Below are 27,866 nucleotides of genomic sequence, written 5' to 3'. Positions count from 1 at the left end.
GGACACTCTGATCCGTGTTCCTGATTAGCTAGATCAGTGTCCATGCCTGACAACACAGCGATCTGCATCGCTGTTTACATCGGCAGACCGACATTCTGCCTCTGCAAGGAGCGATCGTGGGTGTGGCCAATCAACGCGCAATCGCGGCTCCAGCGGCACACGCGCCCCCTAGTGGCTATTGACAAAATCACATACAGGTACGTGACTTCGCGCAATAGAGCCGCCTTGCCGCAGTATATGTGCGGCAGGCGGTCAGGAAGTGGTTAAACGAAAATCGTTAGTTCTTTTACGTACAAGAAAAATTTTGAAGTTTGTCCCTTCTGAAATTTTTGTTTGGAAAGTCTGAATTGGATGTTGAAAGTTGCTAACACACTATACAAAAATCGAAGGATCGTGCCTCGTGCATTATTTTTCTTCTGAATTTCTCAACGTGCGTACCCAGTCCAACCCTTCCCAGATAGCAAGCAATTAAGCTACAATTTGAAAAGAACTTGCTAAGCTATTGCTAGACTTGCCAGGCTTCACAAGTTTCTTGCACAATTGCAGCAAGTCAGCATTGCATGACTCCAGATCAACTTTCTTTGCAAACATTCAGCAAGTCTGCTACAAGTTCTGATTCAGCTATGTTGTGCAATACTCATCCCACCACAGGGGTCACTGTGGCTGCATTTTCATGCTGTAGACTCGCCACTCCAACTTTGCTCTTGCTAGAGACTTGCCACACAAATTTTCTACAAATTGGAAAAAAGTGTCAACAAGAACTTGTGTTTCAAGTGTTCTGCAAGTGTACAACTTGCCAGTGAAAATGTACAGCAAGTTAACAGACTTACAATTCAACTCTGCCACAAATCTGTGGCAAGTTATCCTTGCTATCTGGGTTTTCAATTGAGTTGGGCATTAGTTGTGTATTAATTTGGAGCACAGAAAAGCAAATCAATGATTTTTCATTTTCTGTAAACAAGACATAATGAATTCCATAGATGAAAATACCAAAATGCTTACTTCTCCAACATACTTCATAAACAATAACCGCCAATACAACAAAAAGGTCTCGCACCTTCACAACCATTCCATTTCAGCTCGTTCAATTAAAGGGGTTGTAAGGGTAGAAGGTTTTTTTTTTTTAATCTTAATACATTAAAATAAAAAGCCTTCTGTGTGCAGCAGCCCCCCTCAGCCCCTCTAATACTTACCTGAGCCCCTTCTCTGTCCAGCGATGTCTACAAGTGTCTCAGCTGTCCCAGATTCCCCTGTGCCATTGGCTCCCACTGCTGTCAAAGTCAGCTAGCCAATCAGAGGAGAGAGGGATCGGGGTCAGGGCTTGGTGTCTGAATGGACACAGGAGCTGTGACACGGCTCGGTGCCCCCATAGCAAGCTGATTGCTGAAGAGGCACTGAACAGGAGGGAGGGGCCAGGAGCACAGAAGAGGAACCCAAGAAGAGGAGGATCCAGGCTCCTCTGTGCAAATCCACTGCACAGCGCAAGCAAGTATAACATGTTTATTATTTTTATAGGGAAAAATAAATAAATAAAATAAAAAAACGAGCCTTTACAAATAACAAACATGTCATATTTACCTCCACTGTGCAGCTCGTTTTGCACAGAGCGTCCTCGAAACATCCTCTTCTGGGGTCCCCCGGCGGCTCTAGCGGATCCACCCCACATCAGAAGAGAAACACCCTCTAGGAGAGAATCCCCCCTAGAAACACCTAGGAGAAACGCTCTCCCGGGGGTTGCCTTGCAGGCACACTTCCGAGTCCATCATTTGTGTCCATAGACACAAATGCCGGACTCGCCCCCGCCCCCCACGTCATTGGAACTGATTGACAGCAGCGGGAGCCAATGGCTGCGGTGCTATCAATCTATCCAATCAAGAGCCGAGAACTCAGGGCAGAGGAAGAGCGTGTCTCCACCGTGGGAAATTCCAGGGCTCAGGTAAGTAAAACAGGGGGGCTGGGGGGGGGCGGTCGCTGCCAGGTGTTTTTTCACCTTAATGCATAGGATGTAATAAAGGTGAAAAAACACGAGGGTTTACAACCCCTTTAAGCTTTCACAATAAGCCCACATTCACACGGAGGGCCAGTTTGAAATCATGCAAGTACAGCTGCATGATTTCAAAGCGGCATTTCAGTCTGACTTCAGGGGCGATTGAAAGGAAATCCAATCTGTGCTGGTTCCTGCACAGATGTCTATTCAAATAGCCCCCAAAGTCGCCAATAGTGCAGGAACTACTTTTGGTAATCGGTCCAGCGCCACAAAGCCGGTGTCGCACCGATTCGGACGGTGCCATTGCTGGCAAAAGGCAGCGATTTGACATGTCAAATTGCATGTCAAAACAGCCTGATATGAACGTGGGCTAAAACCTGGAAGCTGATTGGTTACTATGCACAGCTGCACCAAGTTCTGCGTGCACCGGTTTTAGTAAATTTTCCCCAGTATCTTCAAGTAACATGAACACTGCATGAGTTGTGAATGTTGACACAGGTAGCAAAACAGCTTTGTACTAATGAGTGTGTCCAGAAACACTTGTGTGGAAACTATGAAGGTAACAGCAAAACATATACAGTATGTCAAGTGGGATTACAGAAGAGGTTTTGGAAATAAGGACAAAAAGGACTCCAAATGGCAATTCATCAAACTTGGATGCCGACAAAAATGCTTACAAATTGGTAAATCAGCAAATAAGTTATAGCATTTTAAAGGGTGTGTGCATGAAGATGCTGGCCAAGCCTCCTGTTAGTTTTCCCAAAATTATCATCTTTACTGCACCTGGAAGGGTGCCCAGAAAAGCATAAAAGGTAGTGATGCACAAATACTGGTATCGGTGCCCATACTAGGCATTTTCGTGAGTATTGGTACTCGCGAAAATGCTCCGATACGTAAAAAACTGATACCGGAAGTGACGTCAGCGGGGGGGGGGGGGGGCGTTGGATGCCTCTTCCTCCTATACGGCAGTGGGGTTCAGAGCAGAACATGCCTTACGGCGCCAGGACGGGGGGGCAAATCCTCAGCACAATGGGAACAGTCTGACAGCTGGCCACACTGACACTCCTGCTCCCGGCTGTCTTTTTTCATTATGCAGCACCGCCGCAATCCTCATCTGCCTCTGTAAACAAGAGGGTGGGTGATGTCATGACTCCTCCCGGGAGAGAGAGAGAGAGATCTTAAGATAAGCTATGTTTAGTGGCGCTTTACCAACGTTTTTGCGGGGGTTAAAATGACCCACAAAGCACCTCTGCAGCCACGCTTTGCCGGCGGTTCGGCAGTGGTGCCCATTCAGTTCAATGGGCAGGAGCAGTTTAGGAGCTACTAACAGGACTTTTTTTTAGAGTCCTGCAAGAGCACCACTCCGGTGTGAAAGCACTCGGCCTTTCACACTGGAGAGACAGGAGAGGCTCTTTACAGGCATTAAGTAGGCGCTATTTTTAGCGCTGTAGCGCCTGTAAAGCGCTTCAGTGTGAAAGGGGTCTAAGGGCAAGAGGCTGGACAGCATCAGCACGTGTTTTTCTATAGTGTGAGGCAGCTGTGGAAGCGTCCCTGGAAGCAGAACAGAGTATTGAGGGGAGCAAGTCCTGCAAACAGAACCGAGTATTGAGGGGAGCAAGTCCTGCAAACAGGTTAGTGTAAGGTGTCAGCAGGGTACAGACTGGTCTTATACACTAGCACCACAATGTATATGTTATACACACACACACCAGTCTGTATATAATGTACAGTACAGTGTCAGTGTACAGACTGGTCTGTACCTAATGCCCTGTACAGCGCCTTCCCTGTGATGCCTCCTCCTTCCCCAACCAGCTGTCACCTCTGCCCCCATGTCTCCCAATGACCCTCCCATCCCCATACTCTTCCCCCAGCGATCACAGCCTTTTTCTTCTCAACTCTTCCACCCCACAACCCCCATATCACCCCACCCTCAACTACCCTGCCCTCACTTACCCCTCTACTTCCCACCCCTCCCTTGTCCAACTCCCCAACCACCCCCCTACCTACGCGATAGGTATCGGTGAGTACTTGCAAAAAAGTATCAGTACCAAAAATGTGGTATCGGTGCAACCATATATAAAGGTGACAAAAATAAGAGGGGAGGGGGTGGAATTACTAATGGGACATTGGTAAGATGTTATTTTATTATGTTAGATGAAAGATTGGGCATACAGTTTACAGGGCTGCTTCCCAATGTGGAAAAAAAGTACATGCAGTATAGGTCTGTTTTAACATAGGCATTTCTAATGTGAATCTAACAACATGGACATCAATATGCTGCAGGGTCCCTTTTTCCATAGGGGAACAAATGTTCATTCCAAGCATAGAGATGAACAGCGAATCATAAGACGGAGGAGAGCAAACTATAATCGAGAAGAATGAATGACATGAGGAAGACTGAGCAATGCCTCGGATCTATGGCACTGTATCAGGAATGGAGGGTTCCTCAAGATGTCACTGCAACCTGTGCCTGCATGGTTTCCTCCCACACTCCAAAGACATGCTGCTGGTAGGTTAGTAAATGGAAAGAGGAAAGGATTGCCGCTCATGACCAGCAAAGGTGAATAAACGATAAAAAGTGGCTTCAGCCTACATGTCTCCAACCAAACCACACACACCCTGATGCATTTCGCCCCACCCATCAGGGCTTAATCATAGGGCCCTGAGGCCGCATTTTAAAGTTTATTCACCTAGACTGGTTGAGAGTAGCGGCGATCATCTCTTTAAATTCACTAACCCCCTGGATTGGTAATAGGACAAGCCTGCACTCTATGTTCTGGGACACAGGGATATGCCTTCATCTCTACTTAGAGCGGCCACAAAAGCAATCAAACAAGTCACATGCTGGTAGGTTAATTGGCTCCTGTCTAAATTGTCCCTAGTAAGTGTATGTATGAAAGCTAGAGATCTTAGATTGAGAGCTCTTTGAAGGCAGGGACTGGCGTGAATGTAGAATATACATGTAAAGCGAGACTAAAAAAAATGTTCTTAGTTGTACAGTACAGGCACAGGCTCCTCTTTGCGGATGAAGCACAATGCTCTACAACTGGCATAAGAAACAGGTAACACTATAGCCCTAAAACTTTCAAAAATGCACTTTCTAAAATGGCTGTTTGATGCAACAGACCTACTAATGAGACAAAGCAACTACTGCAAAATGTCAAATTTGTTTTCATAAAAACAGATGTAAAATATATGTATTTTAAATAAGTTTTTCCAGGTACATCCTGGTGTGCTGCAAATGGTGTAGGCAATTGATTATGGGAATGGCTTGGTATTTTGGAATCAATTTCAGAAGTGTACATGTAGGGTGTTAAATACAGTAAAGCCATTTAGCAACTCACATGGTTGATTATTAAAAGAGGCACATCTAAGTATGCAGGCATCCGGGGTAAAGCTGTGCAAATAGACCATCCCCCGCACCACCATCGATGTCGTCCCTTCAAGCCTCACTTTCTGATCGCTCTATTGCAGGGTAGTCTTCCCAGTCATGATTGCAGACTGACAGCTGGCGGTGCGGAGGATGGTCTATGTGGACAACTTTACCCGATGCCTACACACTTAGATGTGCCTCTTTTAGCTCATGTTCACATTGGGTCGCACCGATCCCCAAAAAGTTGTTCCTGTACTACTTTTAGCGACTTTGGGGGTGATTTGAATAGACATCTGTTCATGAACCCGCACAGATGTCTGTCAAATCCCCCTTGAAGTCGGACTGCATTGCCAATTTGAAATCGTACGAGTTCAGCTGAACTCGCACGATTTCTAACCCGCATTTAGTGTGACCCTATGCTCAATCATCAACCATGTGAGTTGTTAAATGTTGTACTTTCATTAAATGTAACAATATTGCTACACTTAAGAGGCCCCTCTTGTCTCTTTTATACTCTGTAGCCCCTGCTGGATTATCCCCTTGTGGAGGCTTCCATTAGTGGATGGACATTTTATGGTTACACAACCTGGTCACATTGATATAATCTTTTTATATGGCACGATAAACTGAAGGACTTAGACCCCTTTCACACTGGGGCCGCGGCCGCGTTAGCGCTAAAGCGTCGCTTGTTTTAGCGCTCCCAAACCGCCCCAAAGATGCTGCTTGCAGGACTTTTCCTAAAGTCCCGCAAGCGCCCCACCCCACTGTGAAAAGTCACACTGGAATGATTAACAGGAGGTGGTTTTCAGGCGCTTTACAGGGGCTAATTCTAGCACTAAAACGTCTGAAAACTGCCTCAGTGTGAAAGGGGTCTTATGAATAAATGGGTGTGGAACGAATCATCTGAGTTTCCATTATTTCTTATAGGGAAATTTGCTTTGATAGAAGAGTGCTTTGGATTACAAGCATGTTTCCGGAATGAATTATGCTCGCAATCCAAGGTATTACTGTACATGCTTGGTGCGCAACAGTTTGTCTGCAACTTTCAGTAAAGCAAACCTTTAACAATTGGAACAAAAAAACAAAAGAAAAAGAAAAACAAACAAATTCCTGAAAAATTGCTCATCTTTTAGGACAAGAAACAAGATGCCTGTTAAATCTATCTGCAATAAAAATGTGGCATTTTTATCAGCTTAAAAATGGCAAAAGGTTGCAAGCTTTTCGGTCAAGTGACAAAACAAAATATTACACAGCTGGCTAGCCTCCTGTGAAAGCCATTATGCAGGCACTGGGTCAGCAGTCTAACTCAGGGATCTGTAATACACATTGCAAATTGCCATTTTTGCAGAATGCAACTTTAAAAATAGATATGACAATAAGCAACTTTAGCAGACACAGTTGAGCAGCGGACTCTGCCACACTGTAAATGCTTCTAACCTGTCTACCTAGCCAAAGCCACACTTCTCTTTTCCATTCTTCTATCAAGCACACAACAAATAAAGGGGAAGCCTGTGTCTATGTCCAGGGGGGTTTATACTGCGCCCATATGCTTTACTCCTTTTCCAGGGTGAGAAGGCATGCTGGGGATTATATAGAGGCCTGTGAAGGTCCAACAACCACAAAATGCAACAGAAAGTTGTGAACAGCGATGCCTTGAGTAAAATTTCCTGCAAGCATCCACCGCAAGCAAAGTAGCCCAATCTGCCAAATTTGTGCATTTCAGTTTGCTTGTCACTACTGGGAAACTGCACTGCAGTTGGTAAGAGTTAAGGCTTTCTTTTTTTTAATGGATGTCTATTATCCCTGGAAGGATCAATACGAAAAATTTCCACCACACTTTTCAGCTAATCAGCACAAAAAGCCTGTTTAAACTGCTCTGGGGAAACAGCGCCTCCTCACTTATCGTAGGAACAAGAAGTGATGTGAATTCTCCTTAGTGGGGGTCACAGACACCAATAAAACCTATGAGCCAGTGAACATGAAGAAGGATGGTAAGCCGGTCCTTGAGAAAGCAGGTCGGGTAGGTCTGGCAGTTCCCACAGAATGTGGCTATTGAACTTCCTTGTTCTAGTCCCGTCGCACGTGTTGTAAGTCACCGCGTTCTGGACGGTCGGACTTTGGTTTGACCGTGTGTAGGCAAGACCGATTGAATGGAATTCCGTCAGAGAAACCTTCGGAGTTTATTCTAACGGCAAAAGCGGTCGAGTGTACGTGGCAATAGACATCAAAAGAAGGCCCTTGAAACCTGAGCACAATCCAGTCCACCATTCACATCCAGCATCCAACAGGGGCCATGGAAATGCCTTAGGAAGAGCCACAAACTGGAAGTGCTACTCACTCAATTCAAATTCCCTAGCTTGCAGCAATGCATTAATAGACCAGACCAATTCTATCCGGAACTTCTGGACCCACAAGAAGAAGGTTTTGAGGACCTTCGGGTCTAAAATGGGGTGGGACCATAAGCAGGTTTGAAAAAAAAAAAAAACACCTTTAAACTGTTTTCCGAGGGAACTGAAACAATCACTCCTGAAGAGTGACACTGCAAGGCAGTCTGCAGGGCCTTGAAATCTCATTGCAAAGACAGGAAGGTTTGAGTCCTTTCTAAAGATTTTCCAAAGAGCCGATCTGGGTCAAACAGAATCCTTTGTAAACATTTCTTGCAGAATGGTTGTGGAACATGTGTTCAGAGACAGAGAATCCTGCACATCTAAATTGACATAAAAGCCAGGTGAGAATTCTGGCACAGGGAGTCCGCCAAACTGTCTAAACTGTCTACGCAGTAACACAAGGCTACTGAAAAGACCTCCAATTTTTGGGTACCAAGGGATCCATCAGAATCGATCTCGAGTTGCATGTTATGTGCTTAGCCCAGGCTATCAGGGTTTGACAAACAGCCATAGACACCACCAACTGTTGCATTGCCAATCTTGACAGTGCATCAGTGCAAAAAGAGGCTTAGGTCCAGAAGGTAGAGACAGCTCCAGCCTTAAACAGGAGCCTACATTGTCCACCAAATCCTTAAGAGTTTCTTTCAGCTTTGGAGAGAGAGATTGGCGGTGACTACCCGTCCTTCTGGGAGGCGTTCATATGCCCTGTACACACGGTCGGATTTTCCTAAGGAAAATGTGTGATAGGACCTTGTTGTCGGAAATTCCGACCGTGTGTAGGCTCCATCACACATTTTCCATCGGATTTTCCGACACACAAAGTTTGAGAGCTTGCTATAAAATTTTCCGACAACAAAATCCGTTGTCGGAATTTCCGATCGTGTGTACACAAATCCGACGCACAAAGTGCCACGCGTGCTCAGAATAAATAAAGAGATGAAAGCTATTGGCTACTGCCCCGTTTATAGTCCCGACGTGCGTGTTTTACGTCACCACGTTCAGAATGATCGGATTTTCCGACAACTTTGTGTGACCGTGTGTATGCAAGACAAGTTTGAGCCAACATCCGTCGGAAAAAATCCTAGGATTTTGTTTTCGGAATGTCCGATCAATGTCCGACCGTGTGTACAGGGCATTCGACTTCAAGGAATCACTTTCCACTTCCTCATCTTCATTGGGAAGATGCCATGATAGAGAAGTTGGTCAATAATTCAGCAGGGGACATCGGCTGGCGATGCTTACACCTTGTCTATCCTACAGTCTTTAGTAGAGCAGTGATTTTTTTCATCAGGTCTGGCAAAGAGTCAGAAATTCCCTTCTAGTAAAAAGGAGGAATGGGGGTTGCCCGAAACGATAAGGGGAGAGACTCCAAGGTCTAAAGTACCAAAAGCAGGAACCCTAAATGAAGTCATCATGGCCCTCTGCACAATGTGTGCTGGCCTACCTCTTCATCCCATTTCCCTTATTCTTGACATATGTCATGAGGATGAAGGGATCCCCTGAAGGCTACTCATAACCTATTGCTGCAGACCACTAGGGGTGCAGCAGTCCTATGTGACACAACTGAAGCCTGCTGGATAAGCCAGTGAAGGCTGATGCAGAGACACAGGCCACAATTTGAAGAATGGTAGAGCTGGAGCTGTAATTTAACTTGTCAGTGGCAGAACAATGTGCTCAAAAAAAGCACCCACAGCTTTAAGGAGGGCTGTAGTACCTCCAACAGGAGACAGGACTAAGTGCAAGCAGAGGTCATTGCATGCCTGAATGGTTTACAATGGATGCGCCAGGATCTCCCCACTATGAGGAATGTGGTACACGTTAATCTAGGGCAACAAACTGTTGAAATGTGGTGCACAAAATGCCATGGCCATGAAAAACCATTTAAAAATGCCACAGCATCACCACACCAGGGTACTGGCTCCTGGGAGGAAATCACCAGGTGGGTACCTCCTGCTTTGCCCACTTTTGGCAGGTGTACATCTTCCTCTATAGAGGAATTGTTCAGGAACACTGATGTAGACTGCCACTGCCCTGGACCTGTAGAACACTCTGTGACTAGCTGCATCATACCGTACTGCAGTCCCAAGGTTGAGCACAAAATGCAAGTTCCAGTACCGACTCACAGTATCTGGAGAAAGGACTTCTCCACGTGAAGAACCAAGCATAGTCTTCTCAATATTCCAGGTAGAAGCTGATTTAAAAGCCAGAAATCTGCTTTTAGTAGAGAGGTCACGCATTCCCCCCAAAGACATACACAAAACTATCTGTGGGGAAGGAACTGTCTTGACAGCGGGGAACTCAGCAGGAAGGATTTCCCCCATCCACAATGAGTGTGTGGATGGGGAAACAGGTCATATTTTTCATTTAATCCTCTTTGTTTAACGAAAAAATAAAAAAAATAATAATAATGTATGGCCTGCCTAACAGTGGCAGCATATAATTCATGATCTTGAACGGAAGCCTGTGTTCTGCACAATTAAGGAAACAAAAAAAAAAAAACAAAAAAAAAAAAAAAAAGAAGAAGAAGAAGTTTAGGCTATACATACACTTTAAAAGCTAACATTTAACACACAATATACCGTACACCTGTATTATTTTACCCCATGCACCCATGCAGCAGGAACTGTGATAAAAACTCTTTGAAACAAGGGGAGTTCACCTCTTAGCAGTCACTGAAACAGGTATCCGTATTCAGAAAATATAAACTCTCCATACACTAGTAGATTTCTGAAGGGGCATTTGTACAAACACTTGTAGGAAAATTCTTAGTATATTAGATAACTTTACTAATGTAATTCAAAAGTACTTCAAAATCCAGTATGAGTTTACCATTCAATTTTGGAATAAATGGACTTTTACGAATAAAAAACACGCTCACTGTTAGAAATTTGTTTGAAAAAAAAAAAAAAATGTGTGTATATATATATATATATATATATATATATATATATATATATATATATAATCAATCCTGCTTCTTTAAATTCTCTTGTCACTGTGGTCAAAAACAAACATGGATTTGACGCCACCAAACCAAACGAATGTTCATGAACAAAGAATTTAAATTAAAATCTGCTAGTGTACGGCAAGCTGCAAAAGATTTTAGATCTCCCCTCACTTTTTTAAAAATAGAGGACATGAATCTCCCCCAGGGGTGATGCAAACAGCAATAGAATCCTAAAAGGTGTTCTAATCCTTCCCGGTATGGAATACTATCTGGTAGAGGCAGAATACCACTTCTTTGGTAAATGAGCATGTTGTAAAATGACTGAGGAAAATAGATGTGTAACAATACAGCAATGTGGAAAAATAAAGTCATTCTTAGGTAGAACATACACGGGTCTTTTGAAAATCAGAAATTGTGATCTCTGATGATGCCACCATTGATTTAAAAATTCGAACAACCAAGCCTTCAATTTCACCTCATGTTGCCACAGAAAATAATTTTCATAGCCGGGAATCTTCTTTTCTTTTCCGATTATATTTCTCGAACAATTCTCCCGTCATTAGATTAGATTCAATGATTTCAAAACATTTCCAACATGCCCGATCACTCAAATTCAATGGCCGCATGAAAATCAGTCGTTGCTGCAGCCTACTAATGGTGCGAATTTCGAAAAGAAAAATTTCTTTGAAATTCGACCCATGTATGGCCGCCTTTAAAGAGGATGCAAACCTGTGACAATCACCCACGTTATTTTTTGCCCAGCCAGGCGAAATAGGTTTACTATGCCCAAAGACTAAAAAAAAAAAGTTACAGGTTTGGCTGGAGATAGACTTTAGGGATTATTTACACCTGCCCTGCTCAGCTGCATTGGGAAGCATTGCCTAATAAAGTCCCAACACAAACACAACATGATTTTCCTTGTCTTCTACGGCTCTGATTCTGAAGCAGAAAAAAAAAAAAAAAAGATTCTATTTTTGCGCAGAGCATTTCAACCCGCTGTAAGGCATTACAAGGCACTTCAGCGCAAACAATTAACATTAAAAGTATAAAAAAAATAAAGAATAAAAAAGGGAGCACTGCAAAAAGCTGGAAAAGGCAGGTTGTGTTGCAGTTTCTAGGTCATGTGATCCAATCACAGCAATGATACACTAAGTAAAAGACTTTTGATAATGGAGCTCGCAGTTCAGAACTGCTGCATTTTTTTTCAACTGGTCCTGAACTCTCCTCTATGTTATCTCATCATTACATGTACACAGGGTCATTAAGGTCCGGTTCACACTGGTGCGATGTGAGAACCCTGCGAATCCACTGCGCAGTCCCGCATCGCACCAACTCACATGTCAGTTCACACTGCCATATTCGAACTGCTGGGGAGCGTCAATACATTGTTAACAACACCCCCAGTTCAGCTCGCGTATCGCACTGCGAACTGACAATTCGGACATAAATCGGATCGCATATGTGTGAACACACATGCGATCCGATTCTGGTCCGAACAGAAAAAAGGGTCCTGTGCGTGTTTGGACCGAATGTGGTGCGATATCAGCCATACTATCTGAATGGCTGAAATCGCACCGCACAGATATGGCATGTAATGTGAACAGCAGTGCGCTGAGAATTACTTGCTTTGTTTGGCATCGCACAAGTGTGAACCGGGCCTTACATTAGTTTCTAGGCAGTTTAAAGGCTTTTTTTGGAACGCAAAATGGGTTCAGAAGCTGAGAGTTTAGAAGTTTTTGGAGCTTGAAATGCCTCTAAACGCAGTAACTCGCATTTAGCCACGTTTTGTTTACAGGTGTTTTTTTTGTTTTTCAAAATAGCCAAAAATGAATTTTTTTTTTTTTTTAAACGCTTCTAAACGCAAACACGGCAAAACAGACGTTTTAACCGTGGGTTACTATCTGTCAAGAGGTTGTAAAAATTTCTCGTGAACATGAAGCCTAACCAGCTTTACCATCACCCCTCCCCCTCAATAGATGTCAATATGATGAAAGCTAAGAGAGAGTGCTAAATGTGACAGCTTGATCCCCCCCACACATACATGACAATTCATCCAGTTCACACAAAGCTGCCTGGTGATTCACTTCTGCAAAGAGATATGGTGGCAACAGGAGATTTTGTCACAAATTTACCACGATATTACTGTGCTTATGGTGTATTTTTCATAGGTCATGTGACTCAAAAACGAAACACAAGTGTCTTATTAATGCGCTCTTGTTGCGTTTTCAGGGCCAGTTCCCGTCATAGAAATGCAGTCCAAATGCATTTCTGCATGCACGTTTTTGATGCTTTCCAGTGCATTTTCCCCCTCTTTTTATTTAACCTAATTGGGGACATGTGCAGTCTGGATGCGTTTTATTGCGTTCCAGTACAGCTCAGTGCAGAAAAAAATGCAGCATGTTCTACTTTTTTTTTTTTTTTTAACTGGAATGCACTGGAACTGACCACACTATGCCATTGGAAACCGTATAACCTGCTATCCATGCGTTTCTGGTGCTGAAAAAAACGCACCGGGCTGCATATGGTGTGAACCGGCAGCAAGCAAGATTTTTAACACCACAATGGAAGTACAATGGACCAGTGTGAAGACATACATATATATATATATATATATATTTTTTTTTTTTTTTTTTTTTTTATTTTAAACTTTCATTTTTGGTACCAAAATGATTTTCTTTTTTAAGCCTGTATCAGAAAATAAGGACATATGAGCCTTGGATACTACAAGGAACACAGCACTCTTAGGGCCAGTTCACACCCCTAATGCAGTCCACTGCATTTTTTTTTCTGTTTCAAAAACGCATGGAAAGTAGGTTACAGTTAGGTCCATATATATTTGGACACAGGCACATATTTATTTTTTTTTCCAGGTATTTACCAAAACATATTCAAGCTATTAGGGGGTCGGCCGATATAGTTTTTTTTCAGGGCCGATACCGATATTCTGTAGATTTAAAAACTTTGTATTTTTACACTGTCCTTTTTTTTTAAAAAAAAATGTATTACCGTTATTGCCGTCACAAGGAATGTAAACATCCCTTGGGACAGTAATAGGCAGAACAGGTACTCTTTATGGAGAGATCTGGGGTCTATATGAGCCCAAACCCCTCCTCTGCACTTGAAAGTATTCAAAATGTCAAAATCTGTGTTTAATACTTTCTATTATTTAAAACTGGCGCCAAGCCACACCGATAATCGGTCGACTCCTACATTAGTTATGTAATGGATATGGGCTGAAATCGCACACTCAGGTTTAATTTGAGGGTATGTACATCCAAATTGGAGGAAGGGTTTAGGAATTACAGCTCTTAGACCCCATTCACACAGGGGCAACACGACTTGCAGGTCGCCTCACCGAGGCGACCTGCACACGACTGCCCGGGCGACTTGCAAAACGACTTCTGTATAGAAGTCTATGCAAGTCGCCCCAAGTCGTACAGGAACCTTTTCCTAAGTCGGAGCGACTTGCGTCGCTCCCCTTAGAACGGTTCCATAGCACAGAACGGGAGGCGACTTGTCAGGCGACTAGGTCGCCTGACAAGTTGTCCCTGTGTGAATGGGCTCTTAAGATGAGCCATTCCTCTCTCCCCTTTTTTCTAAGGACCAAAAGTAATTAGATAATTGAATCAAAAGCGATTTCATGGCCAGGTGTGGGCTACTCCGTTATTTCTTCATCAATTAAGCAGGTAAAAGGTCTGGAGTTGATTCTAAGACCCCATACACACAATTCGATTTTCTGCAGATTTTTGTCTTCAGATTTACCAAAACCATGTAGTGCAAGGGCCTGCCTGATTGCATACAAATACAAAACTCTTAAAGTTTGACCTCATATTATATGGTTTTGGTAAATAAGACGACAAAAATCTGCAGAAAATCTAATAGTGTGTATGGGGTCTAATGCCGCATACACACGAGTGGACTTTCCGTCAGAGTAGACTCTGACGGTCTTTCCGACGGAGTTCCGCCAAAATGAGCTTGCCTACACACGATCACACCAAACTCTGATCGTTTACAACGCGATGACGTACGACGGGACTAGAAAAAGGAAGTTCAATAGCCAGTAGACAATAGCTGCCCTTGCGTCGTTTTTGGTCCGTCAGACTAGCACACAGACGAACGGTTTTCTCGATAGGTATTGAGTCCCTCGGAAAGATTTGAAACATGTTCTATTTCTAGGTCTGTCAGAATTTTCGAAAGAAAAGGTCCGATGAAGCCCACACACGATCGGAATGTCCAACGGAACGATTCCATCGGACCTTTTCTGACGGAAAGTCCAGTCGTGTGTACGCGGCATTAGTGTGGTATTTGGAATCTATTGCTGTGGACCTGCATCATGCGTTCAAATGAGCTGTCCATGCAAGTGAAACAGGCCATTGTAAGGCTTCAAAAACTAAACAAATCCATGGGATAGCAGCAACATTGGGAGTGGCCAAATCACTAGTTTGGTACATTCTGAGGAAAGAACAACGCACTGGTGAGCTCAGAAACATAAAAAAAGGACTGGACGTCCACAACATTGGTGGATGAGAGAGAGTGGCCAGCCACATGCTCTGCAAGCCAGGAGGTGCCGCAGGCTGATTTTGTGCTGTATCCATCCATCCTTCCAGGCTGAAAAGGGACAATAGGCGATTGATGGGACACACACAGTAAACGGGAGGAAGCTCGTGGAGACGCCGCGATCTCAACCTTGATATACCATTGCTGTTACGCTTTTAGGATGGAAGTTCTTGTAAGTGCAATTTATTCAGCTTATTAAATTACGTTGTTTGAACTATTACACTATGGGAGCATTCTTTGTTTTTGTTTTCTGAGTACCACGATCTCAGCTTCAACTGTGGATGTCGGTATAGGTTAGTGGGAGACCTGAATTTGCCAAATGCCTGGTGAGACTACTTGTATGGTGGTCATCTATAGTTGGTAAGGAGCCTCAATTCTCACTTGGGTGTGAACTACCTTGGATGCTGCACTTGTCTTTCACCACATTTCCTTTTGGAGCATCACTTTCACATTGTATATGGACTTTTTTTTTAGCTTGGAATTTCCCTTGCACCATTTGAAATTGGGACTTTTTTTTTTTGCACTATTTATAATTGGGATTTTTGTGTTTTCCTTTCTTTCCAGTGTTTGGTATATAAGATTTCTCACTGTTCTTCACTTTTTTTTATTTACAATTAATTGAAATAATATTTTTTTGTGATATTTATTGAAATAATTTATTTGTGATATCTGCTTTAGTTTTTTTATGTGAGACTTGTTTTTAGCCCTCATGCACACAGGCTGTTAAAAAAACGTTATGAAAACGCCAGTATCTTTGCAGTGATTTTTTTTAACTTTTTTCAGCGTTTTTGCAATAGCATTTTTAGCGTTTTTGAGCGTTTTTCCGCGTTAGCGTTTTTGAGCGTTTTTTTTTTTCAAATTTTTTTTTTTTTTTTTTTTAATGGATCAAAAACGCTAAAAAACGTTGGTGAATGACGTTTTTGAACGTTTTTCAGCGTTAGAGCGTTTTTACAGCTGAAAAACATCTCTCAGAACCCACTGGTCCTGGGTTTTTTTTACAGCTTAAAAACGCCTATGCCACTTGCAGCTCAAAAACGCCTAGGTGGGCATGAAGCCATAGACTAACATAGACAGGCCTTTTTAAGCTGTAAAAAAAGCTCAAAAAAGCAGCTGTAAAAACGTCCGTGTGCATGAGGACTTAACATTACTTTTATCAACATTTTATTTTCACTTATGTGTTTGTTGTGTTAAAGTTAGTTGGGCTATCACCCTTAGACCCCATTCACACAGGGGCAACACGACTTGCAGCTCGCCTCAGCGAGGCGACCTGCAAACGACTGCCCGGGCGACTTGCAAAACGACTTCTGTATAGAAGTCTATGCAAGTCGCCCCCGAAGTCGTACAGGAACCTTTTTCTAAGTCGGAGCGACTTGCGTCGCTCCCCTTAGAACGGTTCCATAGCACAGAACGGGAGGCGACTTGTCAGGCGACCTAGGTAGCCTGACAAGTCGTCCCAGTGTGAATGGGCTCTCGGTCATTTTTGGCGTGCTAGTTGCCTCAGCTTTTACATTTTATTTTTTGAGAGTTTGTTCACCATCACTCTTTTTGGATTTATATTTTCATATTTTCCTAGCGCTCCACCCTTATTTTAATTCATTGGAGTTTAGTATTGGACTTTTTGGTGCTGGCAGCTTTTCTATACCCTTTTTTATATGTTTCATAACTCATATAATTCTTTTTTTAGCGCATCGTTAACCTTCGGGTTTCTTTTATGACCTCTAATTGGTGGATGATCACATGATCCTCTCTATGGTAAAGAAAAATCCATTCACAACATCAAGATAAGTGAAGGACACTCTCCAGGAGGTGGGCGTATTATTGTCAAAGTCTACAATCAAGAGAAAACTTCACGAGCAAATACAGAGGGTTCACCACAAGGTGTAAACCATTAATAAGCCAGACCAGTTCTGGAAATGCATTCTTTGGATGGACGAAACTAAGATTAATCTGTACTAGAATGACGGGAAGAGAAAAAATAAAGTGTGGAGAAGGCTTGAAACAGCTTATGATCCAAAGCACACAATGTCCTCTGTAAAACTGTGTGTGGAGGCAGTGTGATGGCATGAGCATGCATGGCTTTCAGTGGCACTGGGTCATTTGTGTTTATTGATGATGTGACAGAAGACAGAAGCAGCCGGATTAATTCTGCAGTGTTTAGAGACATACTGTCAGCCCAGATCCAGCCAAATGCAGCAAAGTTGATTGGACAGCACTTCATAGTACAGATGGACAATGATCCAAAAACACACTGCAAAAGCAACCCAGGAGCTTTTGAAGGAAAAGAAGTGGAATAGTCTGCAATGGCCGAATCAATCACCTGATCTCAACCCAATTGCACACACATTTCACTCGCTGAAGGCAAAACTAAAAGGCAGAAAGACCCACAAACAAAGAACTGAAGACAGTTGCAGTTAGAGCCTGGCAAAGCATCAGAAAGGAGGAAACCCAGTCTTTGGTAATGTCCATGGGCTCCAGACTTCAGGCAGTCATTGCCAGTAAAGGATTACTTAAAACATTAAAAATCAACATTTTATTCATGATTATATTCATTTGTTCAATTACATTCGAGCCCCTGAAAATGCAGGACTGTGTATAAAAATTATTGCTGTTCCTAAAGTTCTCCTGTCCCACCAGCAGGCCTGAGCGACTAGCCGACACGTCCGTTGGCTGGCTGAAGACCCGAAAATAACAGATCGGCTTTGTTCAGGTCTCGGATCTAGTATCCTGAAAGCGATGTCATGACATCACTTCCGGATTACTGGCATCCTAAAAGGTGACAGTTTAAAAAACTAGGAAGTATTCAAAAACACCGATCTTGACGTTTTGAATACTTTCAAGTGCAGAGGAGGGGTTTGGTGTCTTATAGACCCCAGATCCCTCCATAAAGGATACCTGTTACTGTCAGCAAAGGATGTTTACATTCCTTTTCACAGCAATAAAAGTGATAAAATATAAATTAAAAGGACCATGTAAAAAAAAAAAAAAAAAAAAGTTTAAATCTACAGAACATTGACATCTGATACTGGCCTGAAAGGCAGCCAATAAAAAAAAAAAAAAAAAAAAAAAAAATAATCGGCTCTGAAAAAACTATATCGGCTGACCCTTAACAGGAATGCACTGGAACACATCAAAAATGCATCAGACCCCAGTACAGCAAAAGGGAAAAAAAGCATCTGGAATGCATCAAACACTGGAATGCATCAAAACTGCATTAAAAAGGCGCTTGCAGAAACGCATCCGGAACAGATCTGGAATGCGTTTTTGTGATGTGAACAAGCACAAGAATGCACTCCAGATCCCTTCCGGATGCATTTCTGCATGCGTGTTTTCAGCACATTGTGTTTTTGATGCGTTTCCAGATGCAATATTTCCTAAGTTTTTCACTGTACTGGGGTCCGGTGCGTTTTTCATGTGTTCCAGTGCATTCCAGTGTGTTTTTGAAGCGGTTCTACTTTTTTTCTGCAACTCGAGAGCCCTGGAACTGACCACACTGGTGTGAACTATGCCAATGGAAACCATATAACCTACTTTCCATGTGTTTTTGATGCAGAAAAAAAAAAAAAAAAAAAAAAAAAAAAACGCACTGGACTGCATGTGGTATGAACTGGCCCTCAATCCATTAGGTCCAAAAAAGTCATAGTACCAAGAATAAGGTTTTTTTTCTTTTTTTTTTTTTTTTCTTAAATTGTTGTGCTCATAGGTTTACATACCCTGGCAGAATTTGATTTCTTGGCCATTTTTCAGAGAATATGAATGATAACACACAAGATTTCTTTCACTCATGGTTAGTGGTTGGCTGAAGCCATTTATTATCAATCAACTGTGTTTACTCTTTTTAAATCATAATGAGAACAGAAACTACACAAACGACCCTGATCAAACGTTTACATACCCTGGTGATTTTGGCCTGATAACATGCACACAAGTTGACACAAAGGGGTTTGAATGGCTATTAAAAAGGTAACCATCCTCACCTGTGATCTGTTTGCTTGTAATTAGTGCGTGGGTATATAAAAGGTCAATGAGTTTCTGGACTCCTGACAGACCCTTGCATCTTCCATCCAGTGCTGAACTGACATTTCTGGATTCTGAGTCATGGGGAAAGCAAAAAGAATTGGCAAAGGATCTGCGGGAAAAGGTAGTTGAACTGTAAAAACAGGAAAAGGGATATAAAAAGATATCCAAGGAATTGAGAATGCCAATCAGCAGTGTTCAAACTCTAATCAAGAAGTGGAAAATGAGGGGTTCTGTTGAAACCAAACCATGGTCAGGTAGACCAACTAAAATTTCAGCCACAACTGCCAGGAAAATTGTTCGGGATGCAAAGAAAAACCCACAAATAACTTCAGGTGAAATACAGGACTCTCTGAAAACATGTGGTGTGGCTGTTTCAAGATGCACAATAAGGAGGCACTTGAAGAAAGATGGGGTGCATGGCCGCAAATGCCACAAAGTATCCCACTTACAATATGCCAAACAGCACAGAAACAAGCCTCAAACCTTCTGGCACAAAGTCATTTGGAGTGATGAGACCAAGAGCTTTTTGGCCACAACCATAAACACTACATTTGGAGAGAAGTCAACAAGGCCTATGATGAAAGGTACACCATTCCTACTGTGAAACACGGAGGTGGATCGCTGATGTTTTGGGGATGTGTGAGCTACAAAGGCACAAGAAATTTGGTCAAAATTGTTGGCAAGATGAATGCAGTATGTTATCAAAAAATACTGGAGGAACATTTGCATTCATCAGCCAGGATGCACATGGGACGTACTTGGACATTCCAACATGACAATGATCCAAAACACAAGGCCAAGTAGACCCGTCATTGGTTACAGCAGAATAAAGTGAAGGTTCTGGAGTGGCCATCTCAGTCTCCTGACCTCAATATCGTTGAGCCACTCTGGGGAAATCTCAAAACGTGCAGTTCATGCAAGACAGCCCAAGAATTTACAGAAACTGGAGGCTTTTTGCCAAGAGGAATGGGCAACTTTACCATCTGAGAAGATAAAGAGCCTCATCCAAAAATACCACAAAAGACTTGTCATTGATGTTAAAGGGGGCAATACACAGTATTAAGAACTGGGGTATGTAAACTTTTGATCAGGGTCATTTGGGAGGTTTCTGTTCTCATTATGATTTAAAGAGTAAACACAGTTGATTGATAATAAATGGCTTCAGCCAAACACAAACCATGAGTGAAAGAAAAGTTTTTGTGTTATCATTCATATTCTCTGAAAAAGAAAGCCAAGAAATCCTAAATTCTGCCAGGGTATGTAAACTTATGAGCACAATATATAATATATATTTTATTTTTTTTTATATTATAAACACACACAAACCCTTAGACTTTGTGTACACTGTCCTACATTTACCATGGCTGCAGGAAAAAGGAAAAAGCAAAACGCAGTACGTTTTTGGCTTTTATAGAGCTGAGAGTTTAGGTGCTTTGGCAAAAAAACACCAAAAGTTCCTAAACCCAATTTTAGTAGCTGTCAGTGTGGGATAGTGTGTACATGAAGCGTAAGGCCCCAATCACACCTGCATATTTTAAAAAATTCCCTAAAAATGTGTTTTGCGTTTTTGGTGCCATTCAATGTTAACCCTGGTTCACCCCAGTGCAGCTTTAAAGTTGTGCTACTTCAGTGCGATTTCATAGCCGACTAGCAGTATGATTTCATGTGCAGATTGCTGACATCCGGGCACATTAATAGATGTCAATGCAAGTCGCACTTAAATCACACAGAAACAGTGCAGGAACCTTTTTCTGAGTTGCAGCAATTTGAACTATTCCATTGCTGCAAATGGGGTACGACTTCCAACTGTCAAGTCACATGACAAGTTGCACTGGTGTGAACCAGGATTAAATGGCACCCTAAATGCAAGATGATGCACGTTTTACCATGTAGAAAAACACACCAAAACGCGCAGTAAAAAAGCTACATGAGCTACGTTTTCGCATTTGGTACACCTAGGGCCGCTTATTAACCCTTTCATGACTAAGCCTATTTTTGAAATTTGGTGTTTACAAGTTAAAATCTGTATTTTTTGCTAGAAAATTACTTAGAGCCCCCAAACATTATATGTATATTTTAGCAGAGAATCTAGAGAATAAAATGGTGATTGTTGCAATATTTTATATCACACGGTATTTGTGCAGCGGTGTTTTAAACACTAATTTTTGGGAAAAGGGACACTTTCATTAATTTAAAAAAAAATCCAAACAGTAAAGTTACCCCAATTCTTTTGTATAATGTGACAGATGATGTTATGCTGAGTAAATAGATACCAAACATGTCATGCTTTATAATTGCACGCACTTGTGGAATGGCGACAAACTACGGTACCTATGAATTTCCATAGGCGATGCTTTAAATTTTTTTTATGGTTACCAGGTTAGAGATACAGAGGAGGTCTAGTGCTAGAATTATTGCTCTCGCTCTAACGATTGCGGCGATACCTCACATGTGTGATTTGAACACCGTTTACATATGCGGGCGTGACTTCAGTATGCGTTTTCTTTGCTACGCGAGCTCGCGGGGACGGGGGTGCTTTAAAATTTTTTTTTTTCTTATTTATTTTTATAAATTGTGTTTAAAAAAAAAATAATTTTTTGATGACTTTTATTGCTGTCACAAGCAATGTAAACATCCCTTGTGACAGTAATAGGTGGTGACAGGTACTTTTTATGCAGGGATCGGGGGTCTAAAAGACTTTTAGACCCCCGAACCCTCCTTTGCACTTCAAAGTATTCAGATCGCCGAAAACAGCGATTCTGAATACTGTGTATTTTTTTAAAACCGGCGCCATTGGCAGCCGAGTAAACGGGAAGTGACGCCATGACATCGCTTCCTCGTTTACAATTAGAAGGCCGGAACGAAGCCGCCCACGGCTTCGTGTCAGCCCGCCCCCAGCCGCCGGAGGCAGCCGATTGGTCACCGGGCCTCCCGATCGCACGGGAGGCCCGGTAAGAGCGGCGGGGGGGGGGGGTCCCCTCCCGCTCCTCCGGTATAACAGCCGAGTGGTTTTTAGCTGCATCGGTTGTTATGCTCGGATAGCCGATTGCCCGCTGTAAACAACGGTACCGGGATGATGCCTGCAGCTGCGGGCATCATCCTAGTATAACCCCGGAAAGCCGAGTACGCATATCTGCGTACGCTCGGCGGGAAGGGGTTAAAATAATAATTGCACTGCTCTATGAATATCAAGGAAAAAAAAAAAAAAAGTGTGAATGGGACCTGTGTGTGTGTTCATATTTTACATGGGTCCTGTATATATAAATCCTATGGGGGTTAACACATGGTGCATGGACACTGTGGATGTGCATACACACAGTATATGGATTCTATAGGTACATAGATGAGCTACATACAGGCCCTGTGTACACCCACAAACCTTCATACATCCTATAGGTGTGTACACCGTGTATTCCTCAAAAGAGGTGTATGTCCGCATATACTATAAATGGGCCCAGTATATACACATTTATACATAGGGGTGTGTATACTCTTTATGGATCCAAATTATACAGTCATCGGACACTTTATTAGTTAAACCTGTTCAATTGCTTGGTAACACAAATTGCTAATCAGCCAATCACATGGCAGCAACTTAACACATTTAGGGTCGGTTCACACATGGGCAACACGACTTTAGCGCGACTTTGTACCGCGACTTCAACGCGGCTTCAGCGCGACTTTAGCGCGACTTCAGCGCGACTTCGGCAAATTACGAGGCGACTTGAAGTCGCCTCCATGACAGGCGACTTCGCCTGTGGCCAATCACCTCTCTGGGAGGGAGGGGGGAGGGAGGGGTTTTCTCTGCAAAGTCGCTTGAGAGATCCGACTTGCAGGCGACTTACATTGAGTTGAATGGGTACAAGTCGCCTACAAGTCGGATAGAAGTAGTACAGGAACCTTTTCTGAAGTCGGAGCGACTTCAGTAGTGTCAATTAAGACGCTCCCATTGCCTACCATGATAATCTAAATGCAAAGCGACTTGGGGCGACTTGGGGCGACTTGAGGGCGTACAAGTCGGATCCCAAGTCGCCCCAGTGTGAACCGACCCTTAGGCATCTAGACAAGGCGAAGACAAGTTGTTGAAGTTTATACCGAGCATTAGAATGGAGAAGAAAGGGGATTTAAAGCAAAGTTCCACCCAAAAGTGGAACTTACGTTTAACTGCTTCCTCCAACCCCTCCGGTGTCACATTTGGCACCTTTCAGGGAGGAGGGGGGAGGAGGGGGGGAGGGGGGAGGAGGGGGGGAGGAGGGGGGGAGGAGGGGGGGGATGGAAATCTGTTTTTGACAGGTCGCCTTCCCCACTTCTGGGAGACCGGGCCGCAGCTCGATCTCCCGGAATTCCGGGCCCCTCCTCCTTCCTCCACCGCTGGGCATGCGCAGTAGGGAACCAGCCATGAAGCCAATTTGGCTTCACGGCCGGGTTCCCTTACCTGGAATGACAGTCGATCTGGACAGGTAAACGTGTCCATATAGTAAAAGTAAGCAGCTACAGAATTTGTGGCTGCTGCCTTTTAATCCCCCCCCCCCCCCCCCAAGGCAGAACTCCGCTTTAAGTGACTTTAAACATGCCATAGCTGTTGGTGCCAGACCACACACACACACACCTATCTCTCGGGTTTACAGAGAATGGTCTGAAAAAGAGAAAATATCCAGTGAGTGGCAGTTGTGTGGATGTCAGAGGTGAGAGGAGAATGGGCAGATGATAGAAAGGCAACAGTAACTCAAATAACCCCTTGTTACAACCAAGGTATGCAGAATACCATCTCTGAACACATGGACAGAGTCCTGACCCCAACCCGATAGAACACCTTGGAGATGAATTAGAGCGGAGACTGTGAGCCAGGCCTTCTCATCCAACATCAGTGCCTGACCTCACAAATGCCCTTCTGGAAGAATGGTCAAACATTCCCATAGACACACTCCTAAACCTTGTGGACAGCCTTCTCAGAAGAGTTGAAGCTGTTATAGCTGTAAAGGGTGGGCCAACTCAATATTGAACCCTACGGACTAATGCTGGCCATACACTATACGAAAAAGGTCATTTAGACAGTTTGTTCGTTTTTCGGCCAGTTAATGGGCACAAAATCGATAGTTGTTGGGAGGTTTTTGAGCTGAAAGGACAAGTTTGGAAATTTTCTGCCGAACGAACAATAAATTGAAATGTGTTTCCTGTCCGAACTGTCTGCACTGGGTATATGTAAACAAAACAAACAAAAAATGGGATTCATTTATGTCCACTGAACAATTTATTGGTTATTACATGATGGCACTATTGTTTGCTCTCACAGTCGTTTTTTGAAAATGGGTTCAGCCGATTCTTTGTATAGTGTACGGCCAGCATAAGACTGGGATGCCATTAAAGGGGTTGTAAAGGTTCGTGTTTTTTCATCTTAATGCATCCTATGCATTATGGTGAAAACACACCTGTCAGTGACCGGTCCCCAGCCCCCCGTTTTACTTACCTGAACCCTTGAACTTGTCCCACGGGGACATGCTCTCTCTCTCTGCCCGGGGTTCTTGGCTCTCGACTGGATAGATTAATAGCAGCACAGTGGTGTGGGCGGCACAGAGGTGTAGTGGGTAGCACTCTTGCCTAACAGTAAAAAGGGTCGCTGGTTCAAATCCCAACCACGACACTACCTGCCTGGAGTTTGCATGTTCTCCTTGTGCCTGCCTGGGTTTCCTCCGGGTACTCTGGTTTCCTCCGACACTCCAATGACATGCTGGTAGATTAATTGGATCCTGTCTAAATTGTCCTTAGTATATGAATGTGAGTTAGGGACCTTAGATTGTAAGCTCCTTGAGGGTAGGGACTGATGTGAATGTACAATGTATATGTAAAACTGACAGCGCTATATGAGTACCTGAAATAAATAAAAAAATTAAAATAAAAATAGCAGCGCAGCCATTGGCTCCCGCTGCTGTCAATCAAATCCAATGATGCTGGGGGAAGCGCTTCTCCCAGGGGGTTATCTGATCCGGGGAGGAGCCAAGGGAGCCGCTGAGGCCACTCTGTGCAAAACGAGCTGCACAGTGGAGGTAAGTATGACATGTTTGTTATTTTTCTTTTTTAAACAGAACCTTTAAAGTGCATGTGAGTGTAAAGGCAGGCGTCCCAATACTTTTGACAATATAACGTATATTCATGCTATAGGAGTGTATATACACAACATAAAGACCCCACATATCTACACACACATCCTATAGTTATATGCACATGCTGTGTGAGCCCTGTATGTTTAGGTCCTATAACTGTAAACACACAATGTATGGACCTTTTATATACACACATCCATCCTATATGAGCCCTTTTGTGTACTTCCACCATGTGTGTCCTGTATATACATTCTATAAACAGGTGGGCCCTGTATTTGTCATGTAGGTGAGCACAGGGCAGTCCCTCTACATACACATTCAACCTATCAGTGTGTGGGCCCTGTATGTCTATATATCTGTGTATACACATCCCATAGGGGTTTAAGCCCTGTGTACATGTATACATCCTATAGACAGGTACACATGGTGTAGGCCCAGTAGATATACATTCCATAGATGCGTATACATCCACACCATATGAACATTATCCCCCCCATAGGTGTACACACAGTGGTAGGTCCCATGTATACACATTCTTCCCCCCCCCATAGGTGTACACACAGTGGTAGGTCCCATGTATACACATTCCTCCCCCCCATAGGTGTACACGCAGTGGTAGGTCCCATGTATACACATTCCTCCCCCCCATATGTGTACACAGTGGTAGGTCCCGTGTATACACACATTCCTCCCCCCCATATGTGTACACAGTGGTAGGTCCCGTGTATACACACATTCCTCCCCCCCATATGTGTACACAGTGGTAGGTCCCGTGTATACACACATTCCTCCCCCCCATATGTGTACACAGTGGTAGGTCCCGTGTATACACACATTCCTCCCCCCCATATGTGTACACAGTGGTAGGTCCCGTGTATACACACATTCCTCCCCCCCATATGTGTACACAGTGGTAGGTCCCGTGTATACACACATTCCTCCCCCCCATATGTGTACACAGTGGTAGGTCCCGTGTATACACACATTCCTCCCCCCATATGTGTACACACAGTGGTAGGTCCCATGTATACACATTCCTCCCCCCCCATATGTGTACACACAGTGGTAGGTCCCGTGTATACACACATTCCTCCCCCCCATATGTGTACACACAGTGGTAGGTCCCATGTATACACATTCTTCCCCCCCATAGGTGTACACACAGTGGTAGGTCCCATGTATACACATTCTTCCCCCCCATAGGTGTACACACAGTGGTAGGTCCCATGTATACACATTCTTCCCCCCCATAGGTGTACACACAGTGGTAGGTCCCATGTATACACATTCTTCCCCCCCATAGGTGTACACACAGTGGTAGGTCCCATGTATACACATTCTTCCCCCCCATAGGTGTACACACAGTGGTAGGTCCCATGTATACACATTCTTCCCCCCCATAGGTGTACACACAGTGGTAGGTCCCATGTATACACATTCTTCCCCCCCATAGGTGTACACACAGTGGTAGGTCCCATGTATACACATTCTTCCCCCCCATAGGTGTACACACAGTGGTAGGTCCCATGTATACACATTTCCCCCCCCCCCCCAGGTGTACACACAGTGGTAGGCCCTGTGGACGTGTACGGCTCCTATAGGTGTGTACACAGCACGGTGAGTACTGTTGGCGGCAGGAAGTGGTTCTGCCCCCTGCTGGTGGGGTAAATATCTGTGTACTGGGGGGAGGGGCGGGTGGAATGACCCCTCCCCCACCCGGGTCCGCCGCTCACCTGGCAGTAGAGGCTCCGTGCGGCCTATAGGAGCGGCCGGCCGTTTGTCTCCTTCCCCGGACTCCTCCCGTCGCTCCGCTCTCCCGGGGCGGCCTTCTCACCGGGCCCGGCTCCCCCACTACCTCGCTTCACTGGCGGGAGGAGGAGGGCTGCCGCCGATTGTTTGTGTCCCACAATGCACCGCGCCCCGGACACCAGGGGAGGGGCCACCGCCGGTGACGCGCGGCCCTGGGCGGAGACCGTCTGCTGCCGCCGGTTACCTGGAGACCCGCAACATGGTGAAGGAGCGGCCCGCCCCTCGTGACTGGGACAGCCCCCCGTGCCCCGCCCAGCTGGAAGGTGATCCCGCCCACTCTGAGTGAGACACATAGCCGCCTGTCTCGTCTTTCTGTCCCGCCCTCACAGCTACTAGTAAAAGTCTGTTCAGGGTTGGACTTCCCGCCAATACTGGCCAATGGTAGTCTCGGCACCCTGTACTTGAGGTAAAGCTCCGCCTCTACCGCTCTGCGTGCAATGGTACTTCCTCCTGTACTACACGGGGTGTCAGGAGCTGTAACCACTAGCAACACGAAACCCAGAGTACTGTCCGTACTAGTCACCACATAGAAAGACATTGCTCCCACCATTCACCAGAGAGTCACTGCTCCCACCAATCACCAGATAGAGAGTCACTGCTCCCACCAATCACCACACAGAGAGTCACTGCTCCCACCAATCACCATACAGAGAGTCACTGCTCCCACCAATCACCACACAGAGAGTCA

At 44.1% G+C, this 27,866-nt stretch overlaps 1 protein-coding gene across 3 annotated transcripts in view; it reads right to left on the bottom strand.

Annotated features, from left to right (window-relative positions):
• ZBTB44 (zinc finger and BTB domain containing 44) overlaps nt 1-27,365 on the bottom strand; it is a 135,822-nt gene extending 108,457 nt beyond the window's left edge. The window contains exon 1 of one of the 3 annotated variants that reach the window (XM_073603313.1): nt 27,103-27,365. The gene's annotated coding sequence lies outside the window, so the exon portion shown is untranslated. The remainder of the gene's footprint in view (nt 1-27,102) is intronic. The other 2 variants (XM_073603311.1, XM_073603312.1) reach the window with 2 other exon arrangements.
• Nucleotides 27,366-27,866: the final 501 nt, after the last annotated feature.

This window comes from Aquarana catesbeiana, linkage group LG10 (assembly GCF_042186555.1).
Source record: "Aquarana catesbeiana isolate 2022-GZ linkage group LG10, ASM4218655v1, whole genome shotgun sequence".
NCBI lineage: Eukaryota > Metazoa > Chordata > Amphibia > Anura > Ranidae > Aquarana > Aquarana catesbeiana.
This window is presented reverse-complemented; position numbering and strand designations above follow the sequence as displayed.